This window comes from Bombus vosnesenskii, unplaced genomic scaffold, assembly GCF_011952255.1.
Source record: "Bombus vosnesenskii isolate JDL3184/JDL3185 unplaced genomic scaffold, Bvos_JDL3184-5_v1.1 scf7180000013265, whole genome shotgun sequence".
NCBI lineage: Eukaryota > Metazoa > Arthropoda > Insecta > Hymenoptera > Apidae > Bombus > Bombus vosnesenskii.
The window spans coordinates 6300983-6320647 of record NW_022882925.1 but is presented as its reverse complement, the minus strand read 5'-3'; positions in this window follow the sequence as shown (position 1 = coordinate 6320647).

The window sequence follows — 19665 nt, the reverse complement described above, 5'->3', positions numbered from 1 at the left end:
CCTATGAGCTCAAGCAATTCACTTTGCATTCTAGCGTACGGATGCAGTCTGCTGCACGAATTCGCAATACGCATACACGCCTCCGCGCGAAGCGTTGTATATAATTGTGTTATAATAGCTATCGCAGGTGTCGGCTCGTTAAATTGTTAATACATTGCTGCACGAGCCTCGCAGAAATTCCACCGATTAATGTTGTACCATCGTACAGATATTACCTTCCGTATGACACTTTCATTTTCGTAGCGACCGGAAACAACGTTGAGCGAATTCGAATAATGGACATTGCAATCTCATGGAAAATTAATCAATTAAACTACCAAATGAAATCGATACTTCCTGTTCCAATTGATAAGAGTGATCTTCTTTTATCAAATTCTGTCGTGACTATTCCGGGAATCGTATCACACAAAAGTTTTAAATTGCAATAGTTGTTTATTACAGCATTAATCTTATTTAAAAAAATTATCGTGCTTTATTTAATAATTTTATTTAATATGAAATGTTAATTCCTTTTTCATAATATATGAAATAGTAAAGATAGTAATTGCGAGATTCAGATCCGGTCAATAACATTACAGCCATTCTAACGCCAGACGTGAACGTCTAATGATAATTAATTGCCGAGAAATGTTGAGAATAATTAATCGTTGGGAAATAATTAATCGTACCGGATGATAAAATAAACATGATTCGACCGTAATTTATAATGTGCACGTGGTGGACGGCAAAATCCCCAATAAGCCCTGAAAAAATTTGCTTCTCCATAAAGTTATTAAGCACTCTTTTCCAGCAAACTGCTGCAGCATTAACGAAATTTGTGTACTCTCTAATTCTTAAATACTAAATTCTTAAATAAAGAATACTAATAAATAGTATCTTTAAGTTCTTAAATATTAAAGAAGTCAAATGAAAAATATTAAAAAACACACATATAGTTGCAAAAACTTTATCTGACCAGAATATTTAAAGCCTACAAACTTCATAATCTACAATATTCGATACGGTTACCTCACATACATGTACCTTCAACACTTTTGATAACCTGTTCGATATTCCAGGCATAACTGCCGAAATTCAAGAAACGATACACGTAGCAGAAAAACGACAGCCGCGGGAGCGAAACTAACACCAGCGACAGAAATACCTGCCAGACGAAACTCGCTCCCTGTGCAAGACCGATCGATCAATCCTGAGGAAGCAATAGAGATTCGCGTCCCGCATTATCATTTTCCTCAACGTCGTGTGTAAAAACTCATTATAAAACGTGCACGCGCATAAAAATTTCTTGTGATTTATAGGAGCAACATATAGTGAGAAACTAGTTCAGGAATAAAGATATCAAAGGATAGCGAACGTTAAATAAAGTTACGTATTGTTATCGAATGAATATAACTTCGATAAGTTATGTACAATAAATTGTTTGCAAAATCAGCAGAGATTTGGAAGGCAAAAAGGAGTGAAGAAGAGTTGAATCATTTGGAGAATGAGGTTTTCAGAGGACACGATCTATCCTGAGGTCATATACCAGGGTCGAATGCCACGACAGATACGGATATAGCACTGCAGGTGAAGATATACGCGTCAGAGACATCCACGCTGGGATCAAGGAAACCGCTAAACTCCGATAACAGATCTCTCCTAGTATGTCTCTTAGGTCCGTTAGCTAAATTGCCTGTTAAGTAACATCATGGTAGTAACCATTAAAGACGAATGTTTAATTATGTTTTAATTAAGCATTACAAATTGGGAAACAAACTTTGTGATATTCCGATAATTTACGTTGTGTAGTCTATGTGATTAGGAACAAGTGATAAATTTGAAGTCTGATTATCATGGGTTTGAGTGAACTGAAATTTAAAAATGTATAAGTATTTTATGTAGTAAGTCATTGTATTGGCTGTTTACGTCTGCATGAATGTTGTGGATACCCTTTACAATTACTACCCCTTACAATTTGTGTGTCGGTTTGATTTGGCTTGATTCGGTTTGATTTCGGTTCACCCTAATTCGATGTAGTTACCGGCGCAGCCAGCATAACGATTTGCGGTCGCCTACAATTTACCTTGGTGTTTGTCTTTTAAATTTTAGCTGCGGTTCACGAACAATTTAATTTTGTTAACATTGCGAAACCACAAAAAAAAATATAGGACATGTATCGTGTTCTTTCCGTGATCCATCACCGCTTGAAATTTGCGACACTGTAGTTCGTTTTAAATAGAGATCAGATTTCAAGGAAGGACACATATTTGATGGAAATTGATAAAACCTAGTTCTTTGCTGTAAAATGAAATGTTCATGTTAATTTGACTCTAGTAAACGAAATAAATCTCATTTCTCAAGCCTTGTTAACTAACCCATCGTTTGAATAGTACGATCGGAATCAAATGGCTTGAAAATTATATACGAGGCGGGAATAACGTCGATGAACTGCTTTAATGTTCAAAGGAATTTAATAGATTTATGCTATTGGACAAAATCGATATTGGACCGTACGGAAACGTTTCCCTACGATACTAAAACTTGCTCAAATAATCTATTCAAGTATCCACATAACGTACCAAACATAATGTATCAAAATTCTCTCTGTACATCATTCCACGTAGTATATTCTTTTCGTTTAACGATCGTTTCTCCAATGAGAATAAATATCCTTTGAAAGGAATCCTATTTACAAGCATGAAATATTTCGGTCGATATTTCGCCGAAAGAACATATCAGATCCAGCATCGGCTACGAAACAATTCGACAACGTCATGAATTTCAAAAAGTATAATTCTAAAGGGAGATAAATCCATCCCTCGAGATAACCATAAATCATAAGATAAGAAACACTCCCATCGAATATAATCACATTTAATGGACTTCTTCGAGAGATTTTGTCTGATCTCCATTGGGAACAGAATTCGAACTCAAAGAGGGCGGAAAGATGCGCGTGATGCCGACACGTGGCGTCGAACAGTCAAACAATGGCCACAGCAAATGACGTGTTAAGTGACCAAAGACAAAAGTATGGGTGCGGAAAATCAGGTTCCATTGTATGTTCCTTGTAAACTTCGCTCTTCATACCAAATAGGTCGAAGTACGACATGAATGAAGGGCAGAGAGAAGCAACAGAGGAGTGGCAGAGGGAGAGGATAGAGGAAACTCGAGAGCTGTTTCTAGCCCATCAATCATGGTATTTACGTGCGCAGGCTAACCTCCACGTGCTAGCCGGCACAATGCTGAAAGCTCGTCGAAAGGAAAGCCCTGAGTTTACCGAGAGAGCTTCAGAAACCCCATTCGCAAAGCTCGCTCTTTCTATAGCGTCGACTATTCTTCGCATAATAATATCTAACAAGTAACGGAGCTTCTGAAGTGTGAACGATATGAATTAACGCGAAAGAAAGTGAGGACCTGATCATATAGGAATATTTATATAAAGCAAGAAATTTTACGCTACAGCTATTAGTCTTCAATATCTATCATGATATATTATACAAGTATATTGAAGTGATATAATCAAAATAAATGTCAGGTACATGGCGCAAAAAAAATGAGTACCTTTATACCATAATATCATTTAATGATGATAAGTTTGCCAAAAGCCTCTGCATATATCTAATAAATGAAAGAACAAAGTTGTTATTACGTCAATAATTTTAGTAAACCTTCAATATTGCAGCTTTGTATCGTAATTTAATATCTGGACATTAAAAATTCTGGCAAATGAACCGTTTAGTATCGGTGTAATGCAGCATTCATAAATTATAGTATCGCAGCAATATTCAGATAAAATAAGATTTAAAAATGTAGGCATGTAGATATGTAGACGACACTGTATTTAGACGGTTACATGGTAGGGAATTTACATAAATGTATAATGCAATCTTTTATCTCGACGTTTGCTTAAATATTCGTCCTACTCTAATAAATATATGTAATATAAAGTGTCGTATATGTATTTTGAAAATAGAGTCGAAGTGTAATATTTTTGTATTCCACCAGCGATCTTCCTTCTTATCTCGAATTCCAGTACAGTCGTACTGGGTCCAGGTAACCCGCAGGTCTGCAATTTTCTTCCCAAACTGTTATCAGCTTCTCTAGAATCCCCTACTTCTCTGTCTTAACCTGCTTTCTTATTCATTCGTTTTATCTTATTACGCTTTCCCAGAAACGATTTCGATATAGTACAGTAATCTTTAGTTCTTTACGCTTGGGAATAGCATGGAAACAGCATGGAAATCTCTCTTCTGAGACGAGAGTGCAACAGGACGAAAGGTACAAGTACACGTTCGTAGATTCACACAAAGATACTTTGCCGTATATGAGTGCCCTCAGTTTTAAATATGCTACGAAATATTACATCCGAAAATTAACATAAACTCGTCGAAAGTTTCCTGAGCTATTTCCTGGCAACACGGGAGCTACACTACATTCGAAGGTCAAAGAATTTTAATAAATCGCAACACTGCTTCTTCTATCTAAAATATAAACGCTTGCCACAATTCTTGTTAATATTATTTAATTAACGATAGTATTTTCTTTTTTAAAATAAAACTCATTAATTCCACGAGGGAATGAAACGTCTCATAAATTCGCGGAAATTCACGGAGTAAAAAGTAAAAATGTTTATTCTCTAAAGTAGTAATCCCAACGACATTTCCATAGTGGAAAGCCGTTTTGCGTGCAGCTTGTGTGTCATCAGGATCTACGATGATATTATGATAAGGTAGCAAAACTCCACGGTCTGTGTAGATGCTTTTTAGTAGAGGACAAAAGCGTGTCCGACAGAGCGAGCGGAGCAGTAGCTAATTGCTCGCCGACTGCATTACAGGTGCATCAACTGTAAAACCAGGTACACGCAACTCGCACAGTACCCCAGTCTAATTGAGCAGACTGAGAGACTTCCAAGAAGACTGTCGCGACTGATGCACTTTTACAAAACATCCGTCCTCGTTTCAACGAAATACAGCTTAACAAAAATTGTCGAGGGAACTGTCAGGAATAAATCCATGTATTTCAATATGCGCGCCCAATAAAGATGCGTTGGTACGAATACACTCGAGCAACAATTCGATGAATGAAATTGCTGGCGCCCGTGTGTCGAGAAAGTAATTCGTGGTAAAACGAGTCCTTTCAACTTAAAGCACGATCGAGTGTACGTGGTGATTCAGAATGCAAAATACACTGTTCTATGTCAGCTCCAAATTCTATGAAAGCTTTCACGATTTTCATGGTGAGTAGAAACTCTTGCAGATACCAGCGAAACGTGCTGAGAAATATTTATTCGTTGGTTATTCAATTAAAGAGATGTGGAAGTGAGAAGCGAACGTTCGTTTGTCTAATGTTCTTTCGTATTTTATTTTCCTACAGACTGTAAAAGTCTATGACGTAAACTTACCACTCCTATTGGATCTCTAATATCACCAGTCGACAAACTATCGTGCAATACGTCGCGTGAAGTGACATATGTGTTTAATGCATTAAAATTTTTTCTCTAGTTTTCCAATGATATCATAAATCGTATCCAAGTATATAAAACGACCCTCTCGATTTACCTCCTCCCCCGCGCTTCTGACCGTTTCTTTTTGAACCGAAGCCAGAACAAAATCTATCGCTGGAAAAGATCAAAGGTCAGCAATTGAGAGGCTGCACCTGTCGGTGACGACGCCTGTGATGCCATTACAGCGCGGAATTCTGCGTGGAAAGCGTCCAGACGCTCCTAAATAGGGAACTTTTATTCAAAGAGTGTCTCTGAACGTGAGATCAAATTAGTTCGAGGTGTCAGATAAAAATAAACTCCGTCTTTCTTCAGCTGCATCGCGAGAAAAGTAGGAAGGAAAGATGGAGGGCGGGGGGCGAGAAAAAAAGAAAGAAGAAGAAGAGAAAGGGAACATTCACGCTCTTTTCATCCCTTCTGCCAGCGTTCCTCCATTTTATTTCGCCGTGGCTGCATGGAAGAGCAAGGTTCGAACCAGGATGAGCAAAGAAAAGGAGCTCGAACGGGGTGAGGTCACAATGCGGATATAGCGAAGGAATTGCACGTGACGCGGAAATTCGTTTACACGGTGTCTGTACCTCTGCCCTCCTGTAATGCGTACTGATGTCCCACGTTCCATTCTACTCCAATGACACGGATCCTGAAACTTTATTTCCTAAGTACTCTTAAGATACATTTTTATGAACGAACGCGAAGAATTGCGCGACAACATGTTGTCGCGAAGAAATTGTTCAGAACGGAGGGGGACAATTTCTTCGCTTCTAGCGGAAAACCGGAAACTGTGTCTCTTTTAGGTAACCAACTGTATTTTTTATTTGAAGTAAAGATTTTGACAATTTTTCGTGATCCGCGCCGTTCACGTTCAGGCCATATTTCACTTGCGTTGTAAGATTTAAAATCAGAGGAAGAATCAACGAATGTTTCTCGAATATTTCTTCAGACACAAAAGTCGCCGTATTCTTAACATTTCTGAACAATGTTCGATTCGAAGCATACTTTATCTTTCTTAGATCAAATTCCAGCAATTTTCTCAAGGCGACTTCCTTCGAATCCTCGGATAACGTGTTCTAAAATTGACGTTGGAAGGGCAATTTCGAAAATTACTCGTTGTGGTGTACAGGCAGACGCGAAAGGGGGCTGAATTGCCCCTTCCATGCCTTTGGAGGGCTGAATTACCAACCCTACATCCTGTGAGTGACGTTATCACGGTGCATTTGGTGCATTTGATGCATCCGGTAGGTTCGTGCCTAGGTGTCTGTCTGTCCAGAACAGCCAAGTCACTGCATTCGATATTCCATATTGCGGAACGTTTCTGCTTACCAACAGGTACAACCTGCTCAGCTGTTATTTGCATTTACCTTTGCCCTAATAGCAAACAATGCATGCCTCTCAAATACGATGAATCTGCATATTACTCTACTATTCAACTACAAACTCCACTAAATCTTTTATTATGTATCGTCAGGAGAGATATTAGTTATGAAAATACAATTGCCAGTCTAACTTTAACACGATGATGATCAGCTATTTCATGTAAAAGCCAACGTGTGCCATCGGCTGCGTCCGTAATTAGATAAAGAATTGTAATGATTTTCAACAACGAATTAATTGTACAATTATACAATTCTTACGATTATGCAATTTCTTCCATTTCCATTAACTTTTTTAAGGTAAAAATCAGAAACTTTGTAATATAGCAGAAGCTTCGTTCAAAAGGAAGTACATTTTTCGATATGACTTACAATACTCTCATTCTCTGTCATTCTAATTAAGTATTCCGTACCCACTTAGCGCAACACTCGCGTCCGTGCACAAAGTTCGCCGGTCAATCGAAAGTTTCGTCGAAGTTAGCGGGGGAACTTAATTGAAGTAAATATTCCGTACACTGACGAAATACGTGCATGCACAACCACCATCCTTTCGAAGACGATCGCTTGTCTTGTATTTGTACACTTGGAAGATACAGGCTTGTTCCCGCGGTTTCTGCATTCTCCAGAATCCAACGACTAATTCCCTGCAGTCCTGCCCTCGAGTAGAAACGTGAGACACGGAGGTGTAGTATCATGGAGGTCGTGTGTCGTAATGGCGATAACCTTTATGGCTTCTGCACCAGAGATACCAACTATGTATGTCGCTACGTAGCTACGTCTCAAAACTGTACTCACTATAACACTGCGGATGTTACGTGATTTCATCCACTTTGTACGTTTCTGGGACGCGATTGTTCCAAGTATCAGATACTCTCATTGCTTGTGAACATCGACGTTTTCGCCACTTGTTTCGATCCTTCCTTTGTTAATAATATCTGATGCCTGCAATACGATATGTCGAAACCAGCGAACTTTCAGTTCAATGTACGTAGCTTTTGACAAGGGGTGGTATTATTCAAGAGTTTGTTAATTATCATTATATAAATTCTGAATTTATTTGGAACGGAAGCACGTGGTCTTTTGTGTCGTGAGAAATTATCGATGCAGCGTGTTGAATGTTACCTAGGAACAACGTGCCGCAGAAAATATTCATTGTATGCGGTGCTAAATCGACGAATAAATACATAAAAATCGACGCTGCATGTGTGGCACGTTACATAAAATAAAATCTCAGCTTGGGAACGTTGAGTTATATCCTGATAGGTATACGCTTCTTAAGATGATGTTTTTATTATATCCTACATGTGAATATATTACTTCCATAAATCTTTTACTGGACAGTTTTTTAAGTTAATGAAATTTTAAGTTGATTATTTTTTAAATTCTTGGATTCTATCTGCTTTTTTTTTCTTTTTCTTGGAGAGGTAGAGAATCTGGGAACAAAGAGAATGTATATACATAATTTGGTGTAGTGAATCGATCGAATCTCAATTTAGATGGACCCGTCATACAAGACGAATATTTCGCTTCGTCGAGCAACCTCTCCAGCAATAGACGTTTCAGATACGCGGAGATAAGAGCGGTTGGGTGTTAGGTTGCACTCCTGGGTTTGCATCATCCCTCAACCCTGACCCTGCATCCCTTGCCATACATACATCTCCGTAACCTCATGGTTAGCTACTCTATGCAGTGCAACAAATATTCACTACCATACTAAATTTTTCTGACACTGGATGGATAAAATATTTCCAATCTTCTATTTTAGCTTTGAAATCGCATTCGAATAAAATATAAAAATGACAAAAATGTACGATAGTCATGAAAAATATTATCCAAAATGTGACAAGTTTTAACGGCTGCAATAGAGAAACACAAATATTGTTACGCCGGGCGACTCTCTGCCTGGCCCAGGTCACACACCGCGGGCCAGACGGACACCAGATGTCCGCTCTTCCGTACGGCGTACCCTCAATAGCCTTAAGCACCCGTCATAAACCCGAGTCACTTGCCTGCTAAGGTCCTTCAGACCCAACAAATGTCTTTTCTAAATCAGTTTCCAAAGACTATTGTTTACTACGGCTTGACACGGGAAAGTTAGTTTTTCTCACGTACGATGCTTCCTAGTAGCAGCTTTCTATCGAGGGCGGTTAGGACCCTTCCTAGTCCACCAACCTTCATTTGTCCAATCCGAGGCAATGTATACTGCCCTCACTTCCTGACCTAAAATGGCATGAACAAATCCGATGATCCCGTATGCTAGACACACCCATCACTAGCTTTCCTCCGACACAGCATCGTCACTCAACTTCTTCTTCTACATCGTTGGAAAAGTCAACTACTAAGTCTAACGCTAATGCCTATCGGGGCAGTCTAAGCATAACGCGAGAGTCGGTCTCGGTATTGTCGAGCATGCATTTTCTCTCCTAAATATCTTATAGTGCTACGTCCACTAATACATTAAATCCAATTATAAGAGCCCTGCTCTAACGTACATATCTATCTTATCTTCGTGCGATAAGTGATTATCTATCTATCTATGCTCATCAGTGTAATCTAAGTGTTGGAAATATATAATTTATAAATCTGTGAATCACAGTGTTATACAAACTCAATCACCCCTATTATCTCAATGGAAATCAGGGGATCGATCAAGTTGTGGTGTCGATTGTTATAATCGTAACGGGAATTTACGACTCCCGTTGACGTCTCTCCTAGCGACTACGTCTCCCCGCGATTGGTCGAACAAACAAATATGGTCAGACATTCTAAGCGCGAAAGGCAATAGAAGGTTCTCTGAAATTAAATAATTATCCAAGATTTCATGTTGATTTTAATTGTACCAGAATGAAGGAAAGAAACGAACGCAGTAAGCGTTCTGCCAGCAAATAACCAAAGTTTCCGATTCAAAACTGTAACGAAGAAAGGATAAAGTTGGAAAAAGTTCCCCCTAACCACTATAATATTTGCATAATCGTACGTAACAATTATCGTTCATCGGACTAGGGGAACTAGATCCAACTGAGTTTTTCCTATCCTCAATTTGCATATGCAAATTTACATATACACGACAAATCTTCAATGAGTTTCAAAGAATAGCTACCCGTTGAAGAATTCTAAATCCTCGACCTATTTAATGAAAATCTTAAACAGCATCGGCTGCTGTTCCTACCAACGAATTTTTCCTCAAATCGAGCAGTATTTTCGAAGAAATAAGGAAAAAAAGAAGACCCAAGAAGCAGAAGAATAATGCAGGAGGGTGAAAGATATCGTTGATGGTGAAAGAGGGATGCTGGCGGCACAGATCGAGCAGCGGAGGCTGTAAAAAGTAGTAATTCGCGTGGGGTCCATAAAAATGTTTATCACCGTCAATAAAAAGACTCTCTGGTCCTGGCGGGTTTCTAGCTCTTTGCCGCTCCACCGGTACGATGCTTAACGTAAAGCTGAAAAGGAAGCCAAAAATGGACGGCGAAGGAGGCCAAGGGTGTAGCTTTAACCTTAACGACGAACCAACCGATAAAATCTACCGACCGCGGCTGTTTACTCGTTGTTTTTTGTTTTAGAAAGAATTATTAATCGCGTGACTGTGTTCTGTTCAGAAATTGTATCTGAATACCTGCATACCCAGGTTCAGGTTTACGAGCAGGAAATATTGGAGGAAACGTTGTGAAGGTACGCGATTGAATAAAAAAAATGACAAACGAGTTCTGGCAGTCGGGTGTTGCATGGAATCGTTTTCATTTAAAACATTCGCCATGGTTCCCTCGAAAGGTCCAACCAACACTCGACATCTCGTTGAGGTTCGGCCGGAAAGAGATGTCTTCGAGATGCATGTAAAATGAAAAAAAAACATTTCTGATTGTGTAAAAATATTTTTTGAGTTATATGGTCGATAAGATTCCTTGGTGTTGTTTTAAATAATCACGAACAAATTAAACCTGTTTATAACTCGACGAGAGTGAATTCAATGGTATATTAAATACAATAATTTTTATTTCGGGAAACATACAGAGTTTTAATTTTGAGATAACATTTCTTATTTCCAATTATTTATCTCTTGTCTCTAAATAAATTACACTTCGAACTACAACAGAATACAAATCGGAGATACAACATTGTAACACAGCTATGTCTCGTTGTGAGAAAGAAAACGTCATTCCAACGCTAATAAATAATGTCATTATCTTCACGATAGCTTGTGTTTTCGCGCAGTACGCTGCCTACTATACGAGTCGTGCAATAGCAATTTCGCCTTGTCTCTGCATAAACTTTTATAGAGGCATTGAAAGTCTCGGGTAGTAGACGTTGCAAACACTAGTGAAGTTAAGACACCATTGTCGAGCGAAGCTAGTTCAAATTACAGTGTACCGTGTTAGAGTTAAAATTTCTAGTAACAAATTCTCCACCAGTTATATAAGAATATTCAGTATCCAATAAGCGGTAGTGTCCTATCTCCTTTAATATATCCATTTTATCATCAGTCAATATTTTATTGCTATTGCGTCAGGAAGGTCGTCAAAATCTCTCTCAGGATTTACCGGAACGCTTGGCACGTGAGTGGAAAATAGAGCAGATGGTTGATACATGGGCAGGTTAATATAATACAAGGGATTTATCTGGCTTACCAAGCGCAAACGTTAATGAGAAAATAGATTTTGGTTTATTCCGGCTAATTGCAGCAAATTGTGACAGAGATTTAGCAATTAAGATAAATGAGACATAAGATATGTAAATTGATTTGTTTTATTATCGAAAAAACTGTCATTAATTTCTTACTAATTCAATAAAATTGTTAAAATTGTACACCATATAACGTACAACTTGTCTCTTGTCAATCTATTATAATTAGTTAGTAAATTATTATGCATTGTGGAAATCTCGTTCCAAAATTTGTTAAACTTTGTAAAAAACATATTCCATCGTAAAGGGCCTCCTATGTTACGAACACTTATTAAATAGCCAATAGCCAAACATTCTAGTTAGTTTCTAGTTTATCGCTCGTATTGAAACTCTGATGGTATTAAATTTCTAGCACAGAATTATTCCAAACATCCGTAAAGTTTTATCGAAGCCAGAATTTCGAACGTTTAGGAAACTCTCTTGTTGCAGCTGCTGCTCCTAATTTTCGGAACTACGATTTCTGCAACAACGAACTTCATGCAGCGTCGAACACCTGTTGAAAATTAAAATCAAATCCAAAATTCACCAATTTTAATCCTACTTTGCAGACACGAAAATCTGTGGAAAATACAGCACGAAGTAACTGGGACGCTCTTGTTTTGCAATTTGCTCGTGACTTTGGGAAAGAAATATAGAAATATATTTTAATACGACAGTAACGTTGAATTTATCGTATAAATTTGTCATATTACAAGCGTAATTCGAATACAGCTTTCATTGTTCGATTATTATTATACAAAAGCGAATAAAGAGAATACAGGACAATATTATAACAATTGTTTTACCCCGTATGAAATGTTTTCTATAATTGCAACACAATTCGCAACGTGGTTTACAGAGTGTCTCTCGTTAATATAACACCGATGCGTAGTATTCTACAAACGCCCGAACTAACCACTCATCCAAAGCACATCTCATTAGTATACATGGGTTTCACGATGAACGTTTGCATTCAAGTAACAGTCGATACCCATTAGACGACTGGGCAATATTACAATAACTGGAACCAACGTGTAATTTAATAGTAATTAACGTTAGTGGATAGTGTATTGACATCGACGCAACGTCCGGAAGCATCAAAATATAATTCTCCGAAGATAGCGCTACTATGCGCACGTTAATTTTATCTTTGATGGACAAATTTAATTCTATATTTTTTATTTATTTCAAACTTCCGACGAAAACAGAAATATTTCATTGGATAGACCGCCCATCAATGACCATTCATAATTTCGAAGTTATTTATTAAAATATTATTTCCAGATTCATAATTCGCTGTAAAATTGCACGTTCGAACGTAACCCGAATATGATGAAATATTGATTACAAACATTTTGACAAAACAAATTTTAATGCGAAACTAAATAAATGCGTTGATATAAATTCATGAATATTGCTGTTTCTATTAAAGCAAGCATCGACAAAACGGATACTCTCGTTGACAAGATTTGAAATTCTTTCACGTGACGAGCAGTGTCCTACAAGCGAGGCGGTGAATTTCCATCAGGAGAAGCGATAAGCATGGTAACTTTTATCTCAGTACACCTCCCCAGTCCATCCCCTTCCGTCTAGACGCAACCCTCGTATCCATGCGACTCGCTTTTTAACATAATTTCACGTTTCATTGTCTCCGGGAGTTCCAAGTTCCTACAGGGGACCTGTGAGAAGTCCTGAATTTTAATACGTTCGTATAGCGACTGCATCGCCTTTTCCAGTCGGGACTGGATAAATTTGCGTACAAATGCGAGCGCAATCTTCATACGCAAAAAGAAAGAAATTTCGCTGTACAGTTGCGCTCTTTGCGTCTTGCGAATCTGACGAATCTGGAAAATTGACAACGTCGCCGATACGTTTCATGATTCCATATCCCGCGAAGTGAAAATAAAATTAATATCAAACAGAAAGGAAATGAAATTAATATCTTGCATTATCTATTTCAAGCAATTATGATGAACCTAAGTAAAAGTAATTCATCTCATATGCGAGACTTGTAAGTTACGTTATTCTTTAGCTTCATAAAGTTTCGAAACTTCTGCTTGTGCAGCAGTATGCTTGCATTAGTTTTCAATTGAGTGGAACATTTTCAATGTTCCCAGATCTCAGAATGACTAATGCCAAAAGCTGAAACCAACAGAAATGCATCGTAAACTGAAGCTGTTCGTGTTCCTGGTAGCTACACGAAGTTAAAGAGGTTCATCCTGATGTTCATTCGTTCCAACATTCGTAGTTTAACTTAAACGGCAACCAGAGACTTGCTGCGTTCGATATAATTTCATATTTCATTGTCTCCTGGGTTCCAAGTTACTGTACAAAGTTTGCGGAAAATCCTGAATTTTAATATACCCGTGTAGGAAGTTTCTATCGTCCTTTCTATTCTGCTCTTGCAGCTTTCTTGCTCGTTTCCCTGCGGCAAACTTATTTTCTGTTAACATTATTGCAACTATTAGTCACATCATCTGCACTCTTACTTGAGATACTCATAAACAGATTTACGATTCATATTCTTGTTCTGAGATTATAAAAATTTCCAATTTCAGTAAGTATTATTTCATGCAAAGACTGGTATAACGAATAATTTACAATTTGCAACGTGACACGTTTGACTCTTATTCTAAGCATTTTTAAATGATCATTTCGCGAGACTGCAAACTCAGAGAATCAACAGAGTCGAGGATGAGAGGGTGAGAAAACAGCGAACTGAACGCCTCATTATTCCTAAAGCTTGACTTCCCGTAAGTCTGGTTGCGAGCTTTGCGGCACGTTCTACCCACAAACAACCCTTCTTGCCCGGGAGGCAGAAACTCCGCAATAATATCCACGAGGATCGATCACGATTCACGAAATATACCATCGGCAACGAGCAATATTCACTATAGCTAGTTGATCACATAATTCCTGAACTATTCGAAAAATAAAACGTACGATATATGGTTTCGTTCTCGATTTTCGAACGATTTATACTCTGATTTCTTAAAAGTGTTGAGCACTAAAATCAATTTTCCCCTTTCAACGTCTCCATGTACATCTGAATCCTACGAGAATGGAAAACGATTGTTTCTGAGGTATTCTGATCTTTGCGGAACGAGATCATTCCTCGGCCAATTTATCGGCAATTTTTCTCGTGAATCGGAGAACAACGGTTTCCTAGCGAGAATCACGCTACCCTTGACAAGTTCGACGAACGACCAGCGGCCAGTCGTGGTAAAAGCCTGTGAATGAGGGGTCGAGAACAAACGAGCGCATTTTTCTGAGGGCTAAAACAAGAAAGAGAAGCCAATGGAGAGCCTTTATCACTCCGGGACGATTGCTCGTGTGTAAATACGTATTTCTTTTGTTTTCGGTCGGACCCTCATCAAATTTCCTGTCGCAGAGAAGCACCGGCTGTTTGACGGGGAACGACCTATTCCGAAAGGTTTGCTCGCGTTTCGACATGCGAGACCATTCGAAACTAACGTTACATGCAAAAATTTTATAATTAATGCACGCGTATATTTATTTAAGTTAGTTACAAGATAACTTCGTGCACTCGATCTATCATCGTTTATAAAATTTCTATCCTGGGAGTTGCTTATTGTGTAATTTCTTAAGAGGCAACATCAACCACAGGTTGATACATGGGTAATGGAAAGTAAGTTATTCATGGCTCTGAGCTAATAGTCACATAATGGATAACTTTGGAAGCTTTAAAGGCACCAGATGTATCCATAATCCCTCAGACACCGAGAGCTTCCATGGGTGCTGAAGTTATTAATAGTCTCAGGAGTCTCTAAGGATTCCACGAAAGTTGAGATATCGAATATTTCAGTATCCAAAGTATCTAGAGATTTGGTGGACACTATACAGCCAGAGGTCTACGAGATCCGTGACACTCTTCATGTATTAGGCATCTAGAATCTAGACAATAGAACCAAGGGTAGCTTGGGAATTGGACCAGGGACAGATCGAGAATTTGAAAGTAAGGAACTTTAAATGTTCTTCTATATAGCACAAGTCCAGCGCTCGTGAAAATTCCAAGAGTCAAGGATAATACAGGATAATACAATTCTTTTGGCAAAATGATACGATTTTTCTGCTAAAATTGCTAATTGCTGTAGGCTTTGCAGATAAATGTGTGTTGTCAAATATAGGCCAAAACTGCAAACTTCGGTTGCGTACGTGTGACTCCTCTTGGTAAACAGGAAGGAAACGAGATGCTTTACGATCGACTCTTTTGCCGGTGGCGGGCTTCCGGATTTCTTCCGCGAAATCTCTCCGCATTGCCTCTGCCTGAAGATTTAAAGCCTTTCAGAGGATGGAAAACACGCTGTTATGAAAAAAGTCGTTTTACTCCGATTGTAGAATGTAGCTGAGTAATACGGCACCAATAGGTATTGAAATATTTTATAGCACGAGTATCCATTGCTCGTGACGTCAGCAACCAGATCGATCGGCTATAAAAAAAAGTGGAGTTACGAATATTATATAACCAAGTGCTCCTTTTCATATTTCCTAAAAGGCAATAATATTTGATACGAAAAATATAGCTGAACAAATTCCCTAAATTCCCACTCTTCGAAACCTTTCAAAACACGGGATAGGGCATGTCTATATAGGTTTCACACAAATTCCATACATTTTAAAGATACAGCTAGAGCAATGAAATCTAAATAGAGGTTTGTTCACGCTTGAAATAGAAAAAAGAGAACTTAAAATTTTCCATAAATGCGTAAACATTCAATCATTAAAACAGACACTCACAAACTACACCTTAGTTTTCCTTCAAACTCAAATTGAATAGTAAATTGATGTGAAAGTCTTCTCTTCACTTTCAGGCCTTGCCAAAATCGAGTTCTACATGTTTAATAGCTATTGTAATTGATCTAAACAGAGAACGGAATTGCCTGTGGAAAATAATGGAAATGAGAGAAGGACGGACCCGGATGGTCCAAGTTTCCTTCGTTGAGATGCAAGGATAACAATTTGAAAGGGTTGGTCGATGCTCCAGGAGATCAGTTTGTCGTGTAGCAGTCTGAAAATCGATGTTCTATGTCTATGACATTACCGAAGCGACGCGATGATCGTTTCACAGAAATTCTAGTAAAATTTGTATAAAAACTTGGTACTAAAAATAAAGCAGTTCTTTTTCCGGTAGAAATTGTATCAAGAAACAACAAAAATTTTAAAATCGTTGAAAAAATCATCTCAGGATAGGACATTTTAATTATTTAATTCGTATTGAGAAGATATACAAGCATCTGAAATTTATAAGTCATAGCCAGCGCGCTATTTTCATGAAGCGGTTTTAAAATATTAAAATCAGCAATTTGGTATAAACGTTTTCGAGCGTAGTAGTTAGCGAAATTCTATTTTTAAAGTTTCAACCAGTTTAAAATTCAGTTTCATCTTCTGCCTCATTTTTTATTCAGTATAGTTGATTCAAATAGAAGAGCGAATAAATTTTCATGAAATTCGTTCACACGAATATTCGCAGGCATCCGTATTAACGTATACAAAATTATTAAATCTGGTGTATCAATGTAACTTAATTAATGCGAAACATGTAATTAGTTCAGTATCGGGGTAGTATTGATTGAAAAACAAAACAACCTTTATATTTTCCCCTCCGACTGTAAATTTTAAACACTCGCAATGGCAAGAAATCCAAATTAGTCCTAAAACTAGAGTAGTCAAAATGTCCAATTTGTAATTTCTCATAGAACTTTAATAGAGTTATAACCGTAAATGTTGGAAAATCTGAATAATTCTTTCTAAAATATATAGATTGCTAGACAGATAAAAGCTTTGACATAAGTTTGATACTTCCGTCATTGGAGATTTCAGTATCCAACTATTCACTATCCAACATCTACGCAAGAGCTCGGTGAATGGAACTCGAGGCTTCGTTGCTTTTTTTTCGCCTTTATTTCTCGAGGATGTTTGTTTTTCTTATATTACACGACGTACGCGTATTGCCGGAATATTATATATTGTATATTACAGAATGCGCCAGAAGGAGAAATGCGAGTGTCAAAATCCGCCAAATAAATCATAACAAAGTAGGTGGCAACTAAATTGCATTTCAGAGAAGTTTCTCGATTTGCAAGTGGACGAAACGCTAGTTCCAAAGGGTGTTGGCTTAAGGCTCAGTCAAGAGGAAATCGATCGCCTATAGAGTTCCCAGGATGGAGGACACCCTTAGGATCCTCGAGGTTAGCACCCAGCTCTGTAATAGCGCTTAACAATGAAATATCATTGTCTAAAACGCCCTGACTAGTCTCGACATCAGAAACGGGACTAAATGGATGTTAGACCCGTATTTGAACGATCTGCGTCCGACAATAATTTAACGTCTTTCTAGAAGCTCGTCGGCGATGTCTATATCGTGACGTCAGTGACACTACGATTTTGATAATCGTTCGAAAGAGAAGAGGGATAATTAATCGTTGTTTGGACTGGTTGTCGGAGGGAGATTAATGAATGGCGAGAGCTTGTTTCGGTGGAAATAAATGAATTTGTAGGTTGATCAAAGTTTCGAATGAAATGCTAAATTGACTGAAATTAAGAAGTGTAATTTCTTGCGGAAATGGAAATTTTCTTCAGATTTTATTACGAAAATGATGAATATTACAAGAATCATTTGTCTTTAATGCATCGAGGAAATCCTCTATTGGATGGAGCTAATTTTTTCATAAAAATCAGAGTTTTGTATATATACATACAACCTCTCTTTGTTCCTGTGTATCACAAATATTTGTAACACCTTACCAATCGATTGAGTCAATAGATACTTTACCAAGTAATTCTAAAATTGAATCGTGATCACGGCATATCTTGGCAGTCTGAAAGACGCTAGACAGTGCAAAGATCGATATACCCATATCCCATCAGGTTTCGAAAGGAATTCTGCGATCGTATCGAGGCTGAGTTGAGCACAGAGCTCCTTCGTAATAGTTGCAGGGGTCGAAACATTCCCAAAGGAGTCCTAACGCAGTATATTCATAGGAACGTATATCAGGCCCATACGTATGCCGACGCGCAAACGCACATATACCTGGACAGCTGCAAACCGATGCATCCAGACACATAATCCGTAAGGATATCTCAAATGTACAATGTAGAGATGGTTTCTATGAAAGTTGATATAAATTCCTTGATCTATTTTTCCTTATTTTAGTATTGTTTTTCACCCCATGTATTCGAAAGGCGGGAATAAACGAAAGTGACATGGTTTTAATAAATTGGAAAGAAGAGAAATTCATACATTGGTGTGTACGTTAGAAAATTTTTGGAAGGAAGTAGCGAAAGGTGTAAACAGATGGATATATCAGATGGTTGTGTAAACAGGCAGTTGAGAAAGGAGTGCTGAACACATAGAGACACGAAGAAAGAAAAGCACAGGTGCATAAATTAGTACGTAGATCCGACTGAAGTGGATAAACGAATGAGAAATGAAATGGGTAGACTGCATCGCAACATATGTATATGTGAACCTATGACAAGGATAATGGATATAGAGCCTAGTACAGTTGAAGAATGTAGATAAATGAACGTAGTAAAAAGTTTAGATATAGAATGATGAAAAACAGTCTGTAATTTAGGTCAACTTTTAGAGGACACTTGCGTAGGAGCTATTTATTGAGAAGTAGAGGATATCTTGGAACTGACGTAACTGTGTTACTGTTATTTTTGTACTATAATACACTGAAAAAAAAATAGATTTTTGTGATAGCGCAAGAGTATAATTTTACGCATGTTGTAATATTTAAATTCATTCTTTTTTCCAGAACACCATATTTGCATCACACGGTACAGGTAACCTCCAGAGAAGGTGGTATTCAGCCTATAGGTACGTCGTACATGGCTACTTGCATAATTCACCAGACGACACGTAAAAGATATCGAGCTTGGGTCTCAGGTTGGCCAGAAACGAGAGTTGCTCAAGAATCCTGGGCATTTTTATGGGGCTTCTTTTCCAGAGGGACTAAAGAGAATACACATGGGATGTGTACCTTGAAAGGATAAAAAAAGAAAAATGTAATAGATGCCGAAAACATTTTTAGAGTTTTGTTTTTGACGTAGCTACTTCTTTTTCGATTATTACTTCTTACGTGTAGATCAATGATCGCTGTAAGTTTCATTAAAGTTTGATCAAATGCGTAG